Raw genomic sequence first — 14,520 nt, forward strand, 5'->3', positions numbered from 1 at the left:
CAAAGACCAATTAGCTGATGTTCTTACTAAACCGCTTCCCCACTCTACTTTTGCTTCCTTACGGTCCAAGCTTCATGTGGTTTCCCCACCTTCAGCTTGAGGGGGTGTATTATGGAATGTGATGTAATATAGGAAATATTGTATTTTCTTGTATATATTTATCCTGTGCAGTACGCTACACAATAACTATTGTATGTTGCCCTAGTTATATATATAGAAGAGATGGCTACAGATTTTGTATGCCCTTCAATCAATTACAGCTTATGCTTCAACTAAATTCTTATATAACCATAAAAAGGGGTTTGTGGTTGTATTTAGAATCTCATATGATTTAAGTAGATATATATGATGTTTAATTTTATTCTGTAAATTGCTTGTATTTTAATCATTTGTTTTTAATTATATGGAAAATTTATATTTTTGCAGGTCCCTCCCATTCACATCAGGAATAGATTTACAGTTCTTTGATCCGTTTCCGTATAAGTTAGGAACTTGGGGATTTGTGGTGTAATTTTGTCATGCAGTAAACATGTAACCTATATGGAATACTCTATTCGTAATATATTGTTTCTGAAATATTAAATGTATCAACCTATGCTTGGGATATTAGAATGTACTAGACTATGTTAGAATATTAAACTATGTTGTGTATATATATATTTATATTAAATTTCGTGTTGAAATTGGCTCTTTTAATTATTAACTTGTGTATGTGATGTAAGATGGAGTTTGGGAATGAATATGGTCCTGAGCATAATCTAGAATGAGTTATGTAGTTAATTGTACTAAACATGGATGTGATTGTGGATGAGATGTGATTCAAAATGTGTGCAGGTACATTGTCGATAACTTGGGATCTCCCGGTATAGAGGAGACTCTGCCGAAATTTCATTAGAAATTTCGGCGAGAAAAAAAAAATTGCTTCATCTACCCTTTATAGGGGGAGAGATTAACGAATAAACTAATAGAAAAATTAGGGTTGTTACATACGGGGACGATCCTTTAACCCATCCGGAATTCGATCCAGATTTGTGGATGGAGGTTGGATCGTCAGGTGGACCCGATAAAAATCGGGTTTACGTGCTCTCCAACACTATGGCCGACAACTTGCGGTCGACTCGTAGTGCTTCAACCATTGGGAGCTCCCAATCTAAGGAGTTGGCTGCCTTGCAGCAACACACGACTCAGCTCACTAAAAAATATGACCACCTATCATCGGAGTACGCACAACTCAAAGCGTCTCATGAAGCGGAGTCTGCACAACAAAAAGCGGCGTATGAACAACTTCGTGAAATGGTCATGAACATGGCATCACAGAGTGGAATATGTGCGTCTAATCCTTTTTAGCCGTATAACCACTAGCCTCTTCCTCCTCCTCCTCCTCCTCCATTATATTAATTTGTAATAAACATTATTTACATTTAAAATTTAATTTAATATGTTTTTCAAACACATTTATTTTGTAATGAATATTATTTAACTTTGATTTTTTTGTTTTGATGTTTAATATAAATTTTATTTGCATAATTAGTTTTTATTACCATTAATTTATATAATTTTATATTATGTATTCTAAATAATTTTTTAAAAACAAAATTAAAAAAAAAACTATTACAAAGGGTTTTACCAACGGAATTAATCCGTCGGCATTTGACAGTAGCTGCCACAATCACCGACGAATTTACAAACGGATACATTTGGTCGGTATTTCATACATTCACCAACAGATTGCCGACAGAATTAAGTCATCGGCATTTTACCACCATTACCGACGAATTTACAGACGGATATATTCGGTCGGTATTTCAATCACTTACCAACAAAGTTACCGATGAAAAGTGTTCATCGGTAAATCACCATATCACTGACGAAATAAAAATCCGTCGGTATATTTCAGCGGGAAACTTTTTTTTTTGGCGTGCAAAGTCCGTTTGTAAAACCGTTGGCAGATGATTGTTTTGTGTTTCCGACCGATATAGCGACAGAATGGGGAATGACCGACGAAAGGAAAGGCGATGGACGCATTTCTTCGGTAATAACGTCAGTAAAGAATTTATCGACGAACTCATAATCACACATCGACGGAATATTTCTGTCGGTAAAACTATGAAATCTTGTAGTGAAAACCCGAACCCATCTTCATCGTCTCTTTACAATTTTTTATTCTAAGTTTGCAAGTCATAAAAGAAAAGGCAAATAAAAAAAGTCTCATAAATACATATAACAAACCTAAATTGAAAATCCTAATTAAATATATTTTGATATTATTGATGCCGATGATTATGCTGATGGTGCTTATGCTGATGGTGCTTGTGCACCATCAGCATTTTGTTCTTACCTGGCTATGTGTATCGAGTCCAACATCATAAACCATGGTGAGACCAGTCTTGAAAAGTCCAGATGATCGCTCAAAACCAGGTCCAGGTTTCAAGAGGTATGTATCCACTGGTTTCCTGGCATGAGTGGAGTGCCCACCATTGATCGAAGGTGTGCAATCAAATTGCCATTGTAAGCCTTGGCATTCTCAATGCTTGGCCCTACTTCGTTGTCATCTCCTTTATATGGCCATCCAGTCTCAGCCACCACAATCTCAACATTCTTAAATCCCATAGAATTCAGTGCAGAATAAACTGCATCCACCTGCAATTGATTAAACGTGTGCTAAGTAAGCGCGCTACAACACAAAATTATTATCATATGAATCAAATATGAGGTTAACAACTGAGTAATGCTTGAGGTTAAGCAGCAAGATAGTGTGATTTGATCAATACAAACAGCAATAAAATATACAAAGGAAATGAAACCATAAAACTCTGTGTCTTCATTAACAAAAAGAAGTCCTTCACCAAACCCAAAACTTTTACTGCTTAGTCAACCATCTATTCACTAAATTTAAACACCAAGAAACATAAATATTTATGAAAAAAACATTACAAATCATAGAAACAACTATGTCTTCATTAACAAAAAGAAGTTCTTCACCAAACCCAAAACTTTTACTGCTTAGTCCACCATATGTGGCAGGGCATGACTGCCTAGCACCAGGTGTCTGCAATCTAGGGTTTGCAATCCCACTATGCCCCACCAAAATTTACACTGGTCGATTTTTCCTAAACCATTTCTTTAATGTCAAATGCATCCTAATGAAAAGACAACTCCACCCTCCCCCTACAGTGTTTGCACCTATTTGTGGCACGGGCAACTCTGTCATTATACTACTCCAATCTACAGTGCCATGAATCTTGATGAACAAGACTTTTACTAACACTGTTTTAATCCATAGTACAATTAGTATTTATGAGCACGATTTTCCTCCATTTAGCTTTATGTATAATAATTTGCATTTTTTTTTCTTAGGACCATTGACCTGCCTTTTGGTTATGTGGAAAACAAGACGGAAAGGCAGAGAACTCAAATCGATCCAAGTCCTTGGAAACTTATGGTGCGACGACAAACACTTGAAAGCTAGCTTGTTAACGTATAGTTCCTGCAGCCCCAACAACTAACACTAAGCATTGTCACAACCATTGCATCTGCTTATAAATTCTTTGAAGACAAGTTATCCTTCCAAGTTTCAAAGCTTCTCTGTAGAAATAAACATGCACAATTTTCCTTTATCTGAACTTACTAATAAGTGGGCACAACGTAGATTTAGAAACGTACCAAAAAAACAAATCCAAATTGGAGGTCATTTTCATCCATCCATAACAGCCACCAACTCAGCATGGGAGAGAACTTTCCTTGTCTTTCATTGATGCCAATGCTTGAACTTATAAAAGCACCAAATCAGAACTTTGCTCTTCATAAGTCCATGGTACAAGAGCATAAGAGATAAATTAAAGAGACATTAATTAGTAGGTTTATTTCTACAGAGAAACTTTGAAACTTTGAAACTTGGAAGGAGAACCTGTCTTCAAAGAATCTATAAGCAGATGCAATGGTTTTGACAATGCTTAGTGTTAGTTGTTGGGGCTGCGCAGGAACTATACGTTAACAAGCTAGCTTTCAAGTGTTTGTCGTCGCACCATAACTTTCAAAAATTAAAGCATGTTTGGTTTTGCGTTTCAAAAATACTTTGAAAAAAAATTATTTTTTTATTGTTTGCTTTACTAAAATTGGGTTTGGCTGAGCAGTCACACCCAAGAAAATATATTAAGTTGGGTCCTGCCCAGGAAGGACACAAAATAGCTTTGGTCCAGCCGTCGCTGGACCAATCAGCGTTGGGTGCTGCCCCATCAGAACACGCCTGTCCCAAAATTTTAAAATCTATTATTACTATCAAAGAAAAACCATAATTTTTTTTGAAAGATTAAAAAAAATAAAAATTTTGATTGGCAAATAAAATATTATTATTAATATTATTGTCGGGTTTGACGTTGTAGCCAAACTCAATACTTTTAGATCCGATATCGTAGCCAGACCAAATATTTTTACAATATTTTTAGGTATTATATTTTTATGATATTTTAAAAGATTAGCCCACGAGGTATTCTATAACAAGAATATAAAAGGTGGGCCACCAAACTACTATATCCTAATTGCTTTCTACTTGAAGTTTCAACACCCATATTCTATAACAAGATTAGCCCGCGAGGTCATCTTTACGCTTCTGCCCTCGATTTGTAGCATATTCAATATTTAATGCCCACTCCAGCTTCAAAAAATGCAGAATAGAAACTGCTCCTCCTGAGCCATGGTGGTGCTTCCTTATACTGTTGCTTTCCTACTCCTTTCCTCCTTACAGACTGTAGAAATCGCAAGTAAGTTTGCGTCTCTTTCTATTTTAATTACCTCCTTCCATTTCTAAAGAATTTACCTTAACTGAGCTGTCTTCATTTCAGTCTATGAAAACAAAAAATGTTGGTGTTCTGTTTTGTCGTTTAAAAATTGCTGTTTGATCATCTGCTTTAAATTTTGCTGCTTTTTGTGCAGACTCGCAATCATTCATCGGTATAAACTATGGCCAAGTTGCGGACAACCTTCCACCACCACCATCCACCGCGAAGCTTCGTCAATCCACTTCAATCCAAAAGGTCCGATTATATGGATCGGACCCCGCCATAATCAAAGCCTTAGCCAACACCGGAATTGGAATTGCTATCGGCACTGCAAATGGTGACATTCCAGGACTAGCCTCTGATCCCAATTTTGCCAAGAGCTGGATCAACACAAACGTGCTTCCCTTCTATCCAGCTAGCAATATCATCCTCATCACTGTTGGCAACGAGGTCATTACTTCCAATGACCAGAATCTCATGGACAAGCTCTTACCAGCAATGCAAAATGTACAGAATGCTCTAAATGATGCATCGCTCGGGGGTAAAATTAAGGTCTCCACAGTTCATTCGATGGGAGTGCTTAAGCAGTCTGAGCCACCTTCTTCTGGAAGCTTTGATCCAAGTTATGGGAATCTGATGAAGGGCTTGTTGGAGTTTAATAGTGCGAATGGTTCGCCTTTCGCAATCAATCCCTACCCTTACTTTGCCTACAGAAGCGATACAAGGCCTGAGACTCTTCCTTTTTGCCTTTTCCAGCCGAAAGCTGGACGAATGGATGGAAACACTAAGATCAAGTACATGAACATGTTCGATGCTCAGGTGACAGTAAATCAAATTGCAAGTGCGAAAATTTTGTATCAATAGATGATCTAATAAAAATGCTGCTGACAAGTGGTTTAATCAATTGCAGGTGGATGCAGTTTATTCTGCACTGAATTCTATGGGATTTAAAAATGTTGAGATTGTGGTGGCTGAGACTGGATGGCCATTTAAAGGAGATGACAACGACATAGGGCCAAGCATTGAGATTGCACACCTTCGATCGATGGTGGGCACTCCACTCATGCCAGGAAAATCAATGGATACATACCTCTTTGCTCTTTATGACGAAGACTTGAAACCTCGACCTCGTTCTGAGCGATCATCTGGTAGCCAGGTAAGAACAAAATTTACGTGCATTTCATTGGTATTTCGAGTTTTCAACAGCCAAGTGTTCCTTTGATTTGGCATTTAAATTTCTGTGTTTGGTTGGGAAGATGGGTTTTAAAACATCACTACGCCTTTTGTTTGTTAACAGAATGGACAGTTCCTTTTCAGGAAAGAAAAGGGCCAAATTGTACTGAAAAAAAACCCTTGAACTTAACTTCTTAATAAAAAAAATCCTGATTTTCTATCCTAAACATTATGATTTTTGGAATAGGCTTGTTCTGTTAGGAAATTAACAAAAAAAAAAGGTAGAAAGAAATATTCAATTTTTTAATCTCACATCTTTATCAACAATATTTGAAATACATGGAATCATTATTTTTAGACAAATAAATCCAAAATATTTTTGCATATTTCACCTACAAAAACCCATTTAATTTATTGAAACAGACCAAGTTACTAGCAGCAGTAACACAACCACCATCAACAGAGACTACCAGCACCAGCACCGGCACCACCAACAATAACAGCAGCACGAGCACGAGCACGAGCACAAGCACAGGCACGAGCACAAGCACAAGCTCGAGCACAAACACCATCAGCATCGGTAGCGGCAGCAACAAAGTATATTCAATTAGGATTTTCAATTTATGTTTGTTTTATGCATTTATGGGACTTTCTTTGATTTGCCTTTTCTTTTATGACTTGCAAACTTAGAATCAGAAGTTGCAAAGTGACGATGAAGATAGGTTATTGTTTTTCTCCCTGTATTTTATATGTTTCTCCTGTTGAGTATTATTAATAATATTTAAAAAAAAAACAATATAGCCAAAGAAGAAAGAAAGGAAAAGTTCATTTTATGAGGAAACTCCACGTACAATTTTACATTGTGCACTCAGTTCCCAATCCAATGGAACGAGGAAAGGTGTTGCACAATATTTGGACCAACTAGTTCATTTGGTAGAAATTTGATACTTTTACTGCCAAGTCCACCATATATTAGCTAAATTTAAACACCAAGAAACAGAAACAAGTAAGAAAAAACATTACAAATCATAGTAAGCTCAAACACCTCTCATAGTTTCATCAAAATCCTCGACTTCCATGACATCTGGAGTTACAATTTTCTCAAGAATCAACTGCGCAATTCTATCGCCAACCTTTACCTCGAAATCAACATCAGAGTAGTTAAACAAGATAACCCCAACATGGCCTCTATAATTAGCATCTATGATACTAGCACCCACATCAATTGAGTGCTTCCATGCCAATCCTGATCTCGATGCTAAAACAACAAAACTCAATTTTAGAAACAAAACCAAGCCGTCTATGACCATAAATTAAGGAGTAAAATTATTATTTTTTTTTATTATTAAATGAATAAATTTAAAGAAAAATATTATTATTATCGAAGAAAACAATAAGTTTTATTTGAACGGATTAAAAACTATAAAAACTTAGGTTAGATAAGTTTAATATTATTATTAATATCATAAATATTATTAAATTTGCAATAAATTTTATTTCTATCGAAAAAAACATAGATGTGTTTTCAATGGTAAAATCAATTATTTTTATTATTATTAACTTGAGTCTAGAAGGGCATGTCAGACCCAAGTTGCTTGGAAGTGGCAGGGGGCATATCGAAATCCCCTAGGTCTTGCAACTCTCCGTGGCCCAAAACAATTGGGTCAAAAGCCAGACCCTAGGTTAATGGGTCCACATCAGGACCCAATGCTCTTGGGTCTTGCGTGTTCACTTAACTCTAATGGGTTCAGAATGCAACAAGACCCAAGGTTTTTGGATTCGCCATTTAAGAGGAGCCCAAAGCTCATGGGCCTAGTGTTACAGCTGGACCCACTTAAACTTAAGCAAGTTTATTGTTATCATTAATATTATAAATATTATTATTTATATTATAAATATTTTTAATTTTATTATTATTCATATTCAAAATATTATTATTTGTATTACAAATATTATGACTCACTTAAACTTGAGCAAGTTTATTGTTATCATTAATATTAAAAATATTATTATTTATATTAAAAATATTTTTAATTTTATTATTATTCATATTCAAAATATTATTATTTGTATTGCAAATATTATTATTTTTATGATGATTAATATTAAAAATATTATTATTTGTATTATAATTAATATTACTAATATCAAAAATATTATTAATTGTATTATAAATTTTATTGTTTTTATTATAATTAATATTATTAATATCTTAAGTAAGAAATTTTAAAAATATATCATTAATTTTGAAAAAAAAAATCATAAATTTGATTTAGAGGGTAAAATTATTATTATTATTAAATTAATAAATTTAAAGAAAAATATTATTATTATCGAAGAAAAACAATCATTTTTATTTGAGGGGATTAAAAACTATAAAAAAGTTAGGTCAGATAAGTTTAATACTATTATTAATATCATAAATATTATTAAATTTGAAATAAATATTATTACTATGGAAAAAAAACTTAGATGTGATTTGAAGGGTAAAATTAATTATTTTTATTACTTTTAACTTGGGTCTGGAAGGACATGCCAGGCCCAAGTTGCTTGCGAGTGGTAAGGGACATCTCGAAACATTTATGAAAAAACATTAAAAATCACATGAAGCTCAAACACCAATAGATCCAAACCCTCCAACAGCTCTCATAATTGCATCCAAATCATCAACTTCCATGATATCAGGAGTTACAATTTTCTCAAGAATCAACTGCGCAATTCTATCGCCAACCTTTACCTCGAAATCAACTTTAAGGTGGATAACCCTAACATAAATAAAATGAAGTTTTGAATCAAATTATAAAATTCTAAAACTAAAAAGACCAAAAGATAAGTCCATGGAGGATATATGAACAAAAGTACATTTTCGCATATTATTGCCTCATTTACAAACAAATTTAAACATATTAGAATACCATTCTTTTTTTTTTAAAAAAGTTTGATAATCAATTTAAAACTTGATGCGTTTTAAAAATACATTAAATTTAACTCCAATTGTATTACTTCATTATAAAGTACATCTCAAATATTTTTATTTTATCATTTTGTCTAAAAACTACACAAATATACCTCATAATCTTTTTATTATCGGTTATAGTTTAAGTTTTGTTGCACGAGCACCAACGGTAGCAGCAATAAAAGGTGGAGTGTTTTTCGGTGGGTTTTTTTAGAATTGGAAATTTTTAGCTTTGAGTTTTCAGAGGTATATATTTATTTAATTTAGGTTTGTTTTATGGGTTTATGGGATTTTTTTTTATTTGCCTTTTCTTTTATGACTTGCAAACTTAGAATTAGAAGTTGTAAAGAGACGATGAAAATGGGTTAGGGTTTTTCTCTCTATTTTTTAAGTCTCTTTGTCGATTCTATTGTTTAAGAGTAAATTGAAAAAATAATTGAAAAATCAGTTTAGGGAATATTTGTTGGTTGAGTATTATTATTAATTTAAAAAAAAAAAAAACAATTTAGCCAAAGAGAAAAGAAAGAAAAAAATTAAGTTTATGAGCTAACTCCATTTATACTTTTACATGGTGCGCTCAGTTCCCAATCTAATTGGACGACGAAAGGTGTTGTCGTATTCAACATTTGTGACATCTTTGTATATTTTATATTTGGACCAACTAGCTCATTTTGATAGAAATTTGATCTTGTGAGTATAGAAACCTCAATTTTGGTAGATTTTATCGGTGGAATTGTGAATATTTTTATATGATGCTTCTTTTACAGTTCCTATCCATGCCTTCCCTATTGCCACTATTTCTTTCGATTCATCTCTGTCATAGCTGTAGTTTATAAAGTTGATCTATTATGCTTTAAGGCTCCCACTAAACCAAAAACTCCACCAACACCATCTCCAAAGCCGAACAATCAAAGCAACAAGGTGTGTGACCAAGTCTGGTGTATCAGATGCACAACTGCAGGCTAATCTGGAATTTGTTTGTGGTCGAGGGATTGACCACGATCCGATCCAACCAGGTAGGGCTTGCTTTGAACTGAACAACATAGCATCTCACGACCTATCCTTCATGTATTTGTGAAATTAGCCGGTCAAGTTTCTTACAACTGAGTAATGCTTGAGGTTAAGCAGCAAGATAGTGTGATTTGATCAATACAAACAATAATAAAATATATATAGCCTTGTTGCAGGTGGTTAATAAAAAGATAAAAAAGGAAATGAAACCATAAAACACCCGTGTTTTCATTAACAAAAAAAAGTTCTTCACCAAACCCAAAACTTTTACTGCTTAGTCAACCATCTATTTGATAAATTTAAACACCAAGAAACATAAACATTTACTAAAAAACATTACAAATCATAGAAACAACCGTGTTTTCATTAACAAAAGGAAGTCCTTCACCAAACCCAAAACTTTTACTGCTTAGTCCACCATATGTGGCAGGGCATGACTGCCTAGCACCAGGTGTCTGCAACCTAGGGTCCGCAGTCCCACTATGCCCCACCAAAATTTACACTAGTCGATTTTTCCTAAACCATTTCTTTAATGTCAAATATATCCCAATGAAAAGACAACCCTACCCTCCTCCTATAGTCTTTGCACCTCGTTGTGGCAAGGACAACTCTATCATTATACTGTTCCAATCCATAGTGCCATAAATCTTGTTGAACAAGACTTTTGCTAACACTGTTTCAATCCACAGTACAATTAGTATTTATGTGCAGGATTTTCTTCACATGATTTAGCTTTATGTATAATAATTTGCAGTTTTTTTTTTCTTAGGACCATTGACCTGCCTTTTGGTTATGTGGAAAACAAGAGGGAAAGGCAGAGAACTCAAATCGATCCAAGTCCTTGGAAAGTGGAGCAATCGACTCAGAAGATCACCGCAATCAAATTGCCATTGTAAACCTTGGCATTCCCGATGCTTGGCCCTACGTCGTTGTCATCTCCTTTATATGGCCATCCTGTCTTAGCCACCACAATCTCAACATTCTTAAATCCCATAGAATTCAGTGCAGAACAAACTGCATCCACCTGAAATTGATTAAGCCACTTGTTAGGAGCATTTTTATTAGATCAAATTGTGCAACAGAACGCAAATTGATTAAGCCAATTGGTCTATTGATACAACATTTTCGCACTAGCAATTTGATTTACTCTCACCTGAACGAGTAATAAAGGAAAATTGTGCAACAAAACGCAAATTGGATTAAATCAAATTACTCTGTTGATAATAGAGGAAAATTTGATTTATTCTGTTGCACAATTTACTCTGCCTTATTTTAAGGGTTAGAACCCTGTTCCTTTATCTAACCCTGATCTCGGATCCTTATTTTATCTTCACAAGCTCTACATAAACTATTATTAAAGCAACAGGGTTCTAGAACCCTAAAGATAGATGATGTTGTGCCCACGTATTAGTAGGTTCAGATAAAGGAAAATTGTGCATGTTTATTTCTACGGAGAAGCTTTGAAACTTGGAAGGAGAACTTGTCTTCAAAGAATTTATAAGCAGATGCAACGGCTGTGACAATGCCTAGTGTCAGTTGTTAGGGCTGCAGGAACTATACGTTAACAAGCTAGCTTTGAAGTGTTTATCATCGTACCATAACTTTTCAATCGATTTGAGTTCTCTGCCTTTCCCTCTTGTTTTCCACATAACCAAAAGGCAGGTCAAAGGTCCTAAGAAAAAAAAAACAACTGCAAATACAATTTAAAAATGGTTGAAAACATACTTATCTATTAGATTCGAATGTATAGGACTAACCAAGGCAATAAAAAAAAATTAATGAACATAATAATTAATCAGATCGGTTTTTATAAAAGACTAAATTAATATGCAATAAAACTGAAAAGAAATAGAAATAATAATTAGAACTAGATGGGTTTTGAAGAGACTCGGTTGCACATTCTTGTCAGTTTGATTGCTTTTGGTTTTGTTTTGAGTAATATTCGCTTTATTTTTGCAAATCTAGTATTTTGTCTTCCCTTTAGTTTCTGCAAATCTGGTATTTCATCTTCTCTTCAGTTTCTGCAAATTGGTATTTCATCTTCTCTTCAATTTCTATAACTTGGTATTTGCATTATGTTTCTACTATTTTTTGTTTTAGAGTAATCATATAACTTCGAGAAGAAATTTGTTTAGTTTCTGCGATATCTATTCAGTTTTTGCAATTTGGTATTTTGTTCTTCGCTACTTTTGCATTCTAGTTCTTTGTTATTGTTGATTATGACTATTGAAAGAGATGACTATTTAAAATTTCTTTAAAGGTAAAAGGATGTGGGAATATGTTAGTGGAACCTATGCGGTACCTAAGAATACTGAGGAAGGGGATGTTGCTTTGATAGATGCATGGGAAGCAAACAATACAAAGATTAGTACTTGGATTAACAATTTTGTTGAGCATTTCATAGGTACGCAGTTGGTGAATTATGAGATAACGAAGGAGGCTTGGGATCATCTGCAAAGGTTATTCATGCAATCATATTTTACAAAACAGTATCAATTAGAGAATGACATACGAGCTCTTCACCAGAAGAATATGAGTATTCAGGAGTTCTATTCTACAATGACAAATCTTTAGGATCAATTGGCTCTTATAGAATAGGCAAAATTAAAGGCAAGTAGTGCCTCTATTGATCGTAGGGAACAAAAATGATTGGTACAATTTTTAACAGCACTTCGCAGTGATTTTGAAGGACTCAGAGGTTTAATTCTACATTGTTCTCCACTACCTTCTATTGACTCTGTTGTCAGTGAGTTATTGTCTGAAGAAATACGTATCCGGTCTTATTCTGAAAAGGAAATTCTTTCTACTTCAAATTTATCTGTACTAGTAGTACCCTCCAAGCCATTCTCTAATCATCAAAATAAGCCTTACACAAGGGTTGCCTTCGACGAGTGTAGTTTCTATAAACAGAAAGGTCATTGGAGGGCTTGATGTCCCAAGTTAAGATAAAAGAATCAACCTTGGAAGTCTGGTGGCCAGTCACAATCTAATGCTCATAGACCATCTCAGAGTTATAGACAATCACATAACAATACTACAACAGTAGTTTCATCAAGCCCTATCACCGATCCTAATACTCTAGCTAAGCAATTTTAGAAGTTTCTCTCCTTACATCCACAAGCAATGTCTACTTCTTCTTTCGTAGGTCAGTTGCCTCATAGTTCTTCAGGTATGTCAAATTTTGAATAGGTCTTGGATTCTGGTGCTTCACATCATATGTCTCTATATTCTTCATCGTTCACCTTTCTGTCCCCTTTGCCCTCCATTCCTATTATAACTGTTGATGACACTTCAATGCCCTTAGCAGGTGTTAGTTCTATTGTCATACCTCATTTATCTCTCCTTAATGTTTATCTTATTCCGAAACTTAGATTGAATCTTGCTTGTGTTGGAAACTTATTTGATTTTGGTTATTATTTTGTCATTTTTCCTCTTTCTTTTCTTGTGTACAGGATCTACAGTTTAAGAAGCTGATTGGGACAGTCCATAGGGAGAATGAACTATTTATTTTGGATGACTTTGCCAAGATCTACATAAACGAGGTTATACGACTCTATGGGATTCTAGTGCCCATTGTATCAGATCGAGATCCCAGGTTCACTTTTCGACTTTGGCCAAGCATACAATGTTCCTTAGGGACAAGATTGGACATGAGCACCATGTTTCACCCTTAAACTGATGGCCAATCGAAAAGAGTCATCCAAATCTTGGAAGACCTATTACGGGCATATGTGCTAGAATTTGGAGGAAACTAGGAGGAACATATAACATTAGTGGAGTTCACGTATAACAATAGTCACTAAGCCATATTAGGGATGGCCCTGAATGAAGCCTTGTATGGTAGGAGATGCAAGACTCCTTTATGTTGGGAAGAAGTTGGGGACCGGAAATTATATGGCGCAGAGTTGGTTCAAGTCAACGTGGAGAAAGTGAGAACCATCAGGGATCACATCAAAGCCGCACAGGATAGACAGAAGAAGTATGCTGATGTAAGGAGGAGACCTCTCGAGTTAAGTGTCGGGGACCAGGTCTTGCTGAAGGTAGCCCCGTGGAAGAACATATTACGGTTCGGATTGAAAGGGAAGTTAACTCCCCGCTTCATCGGACCCTTCAAAATCTTGCAGTGAGTAGGGCCAGTAGCCTACAAAGTGGACTTGCCCCCATAATTAGCCAAGGTCCATGATATGTTCCATGTCTCCTTGTTAAGGAAGGCTGACGTGGACCCTGCCCGGATCCTACCTCAAGTTCCAATATAAGTCAAGGAAGATTTAACGCTCGAATTGAGACCCATAAGGATACTAGATCGAGAAGTGAAGGAGCTACAAAACAAAAAGATCCCTATCATCAAAATCTTATGGTGAAATGCTCAAATAGAAGCGGAAACTTGGGAAAGGGAGTCTGGAATGAGGAAAAAGTACCCCAATTTATTTGAACTACCAGGTATGGATTATGAAACCTCTTAAATTTCAAAAGTCCAAACAACCCTACCGTTGCTGCCGATTTCTAGATCAACACAGACGCTGCTTTCGCTACCAATTTTTGCATCGGTAATGACGCAGTTTTTGTTGCCGATTTCTTAATCAGCAGCTACACGGATTTATG

General features: G+C 35.1%; 1 pseudogene; it reads left to right on the forward strand.

Annotated features, from left to right (window-relative positions):
- The first annotated feature begins 1,095 nt into the window (after positions 1–1,095).
- On the forward strand, positions 1,096–9,985 carry LOC118050912 (glucan endo-1,3-beta-D-glucosidase-like; annotated as a pseudogene).
- The last annotated feature ends 4,535 nt before the right edge of the window (positions 9,986–14,520 follow it).

Source organism: Populus alba, chromosome 14 (assembly GCF_005239225.2).
Source record: "Populus alba chromosome 14, ASM523922v2, whole genome shotgun sequence".
Classification (NCBI taxonomy): Eukaryota; Viridiplantae; Streptophyta; class Magnoliopsida; order Malpighiales; family Salicaceae; genus Populus; species Populus alba.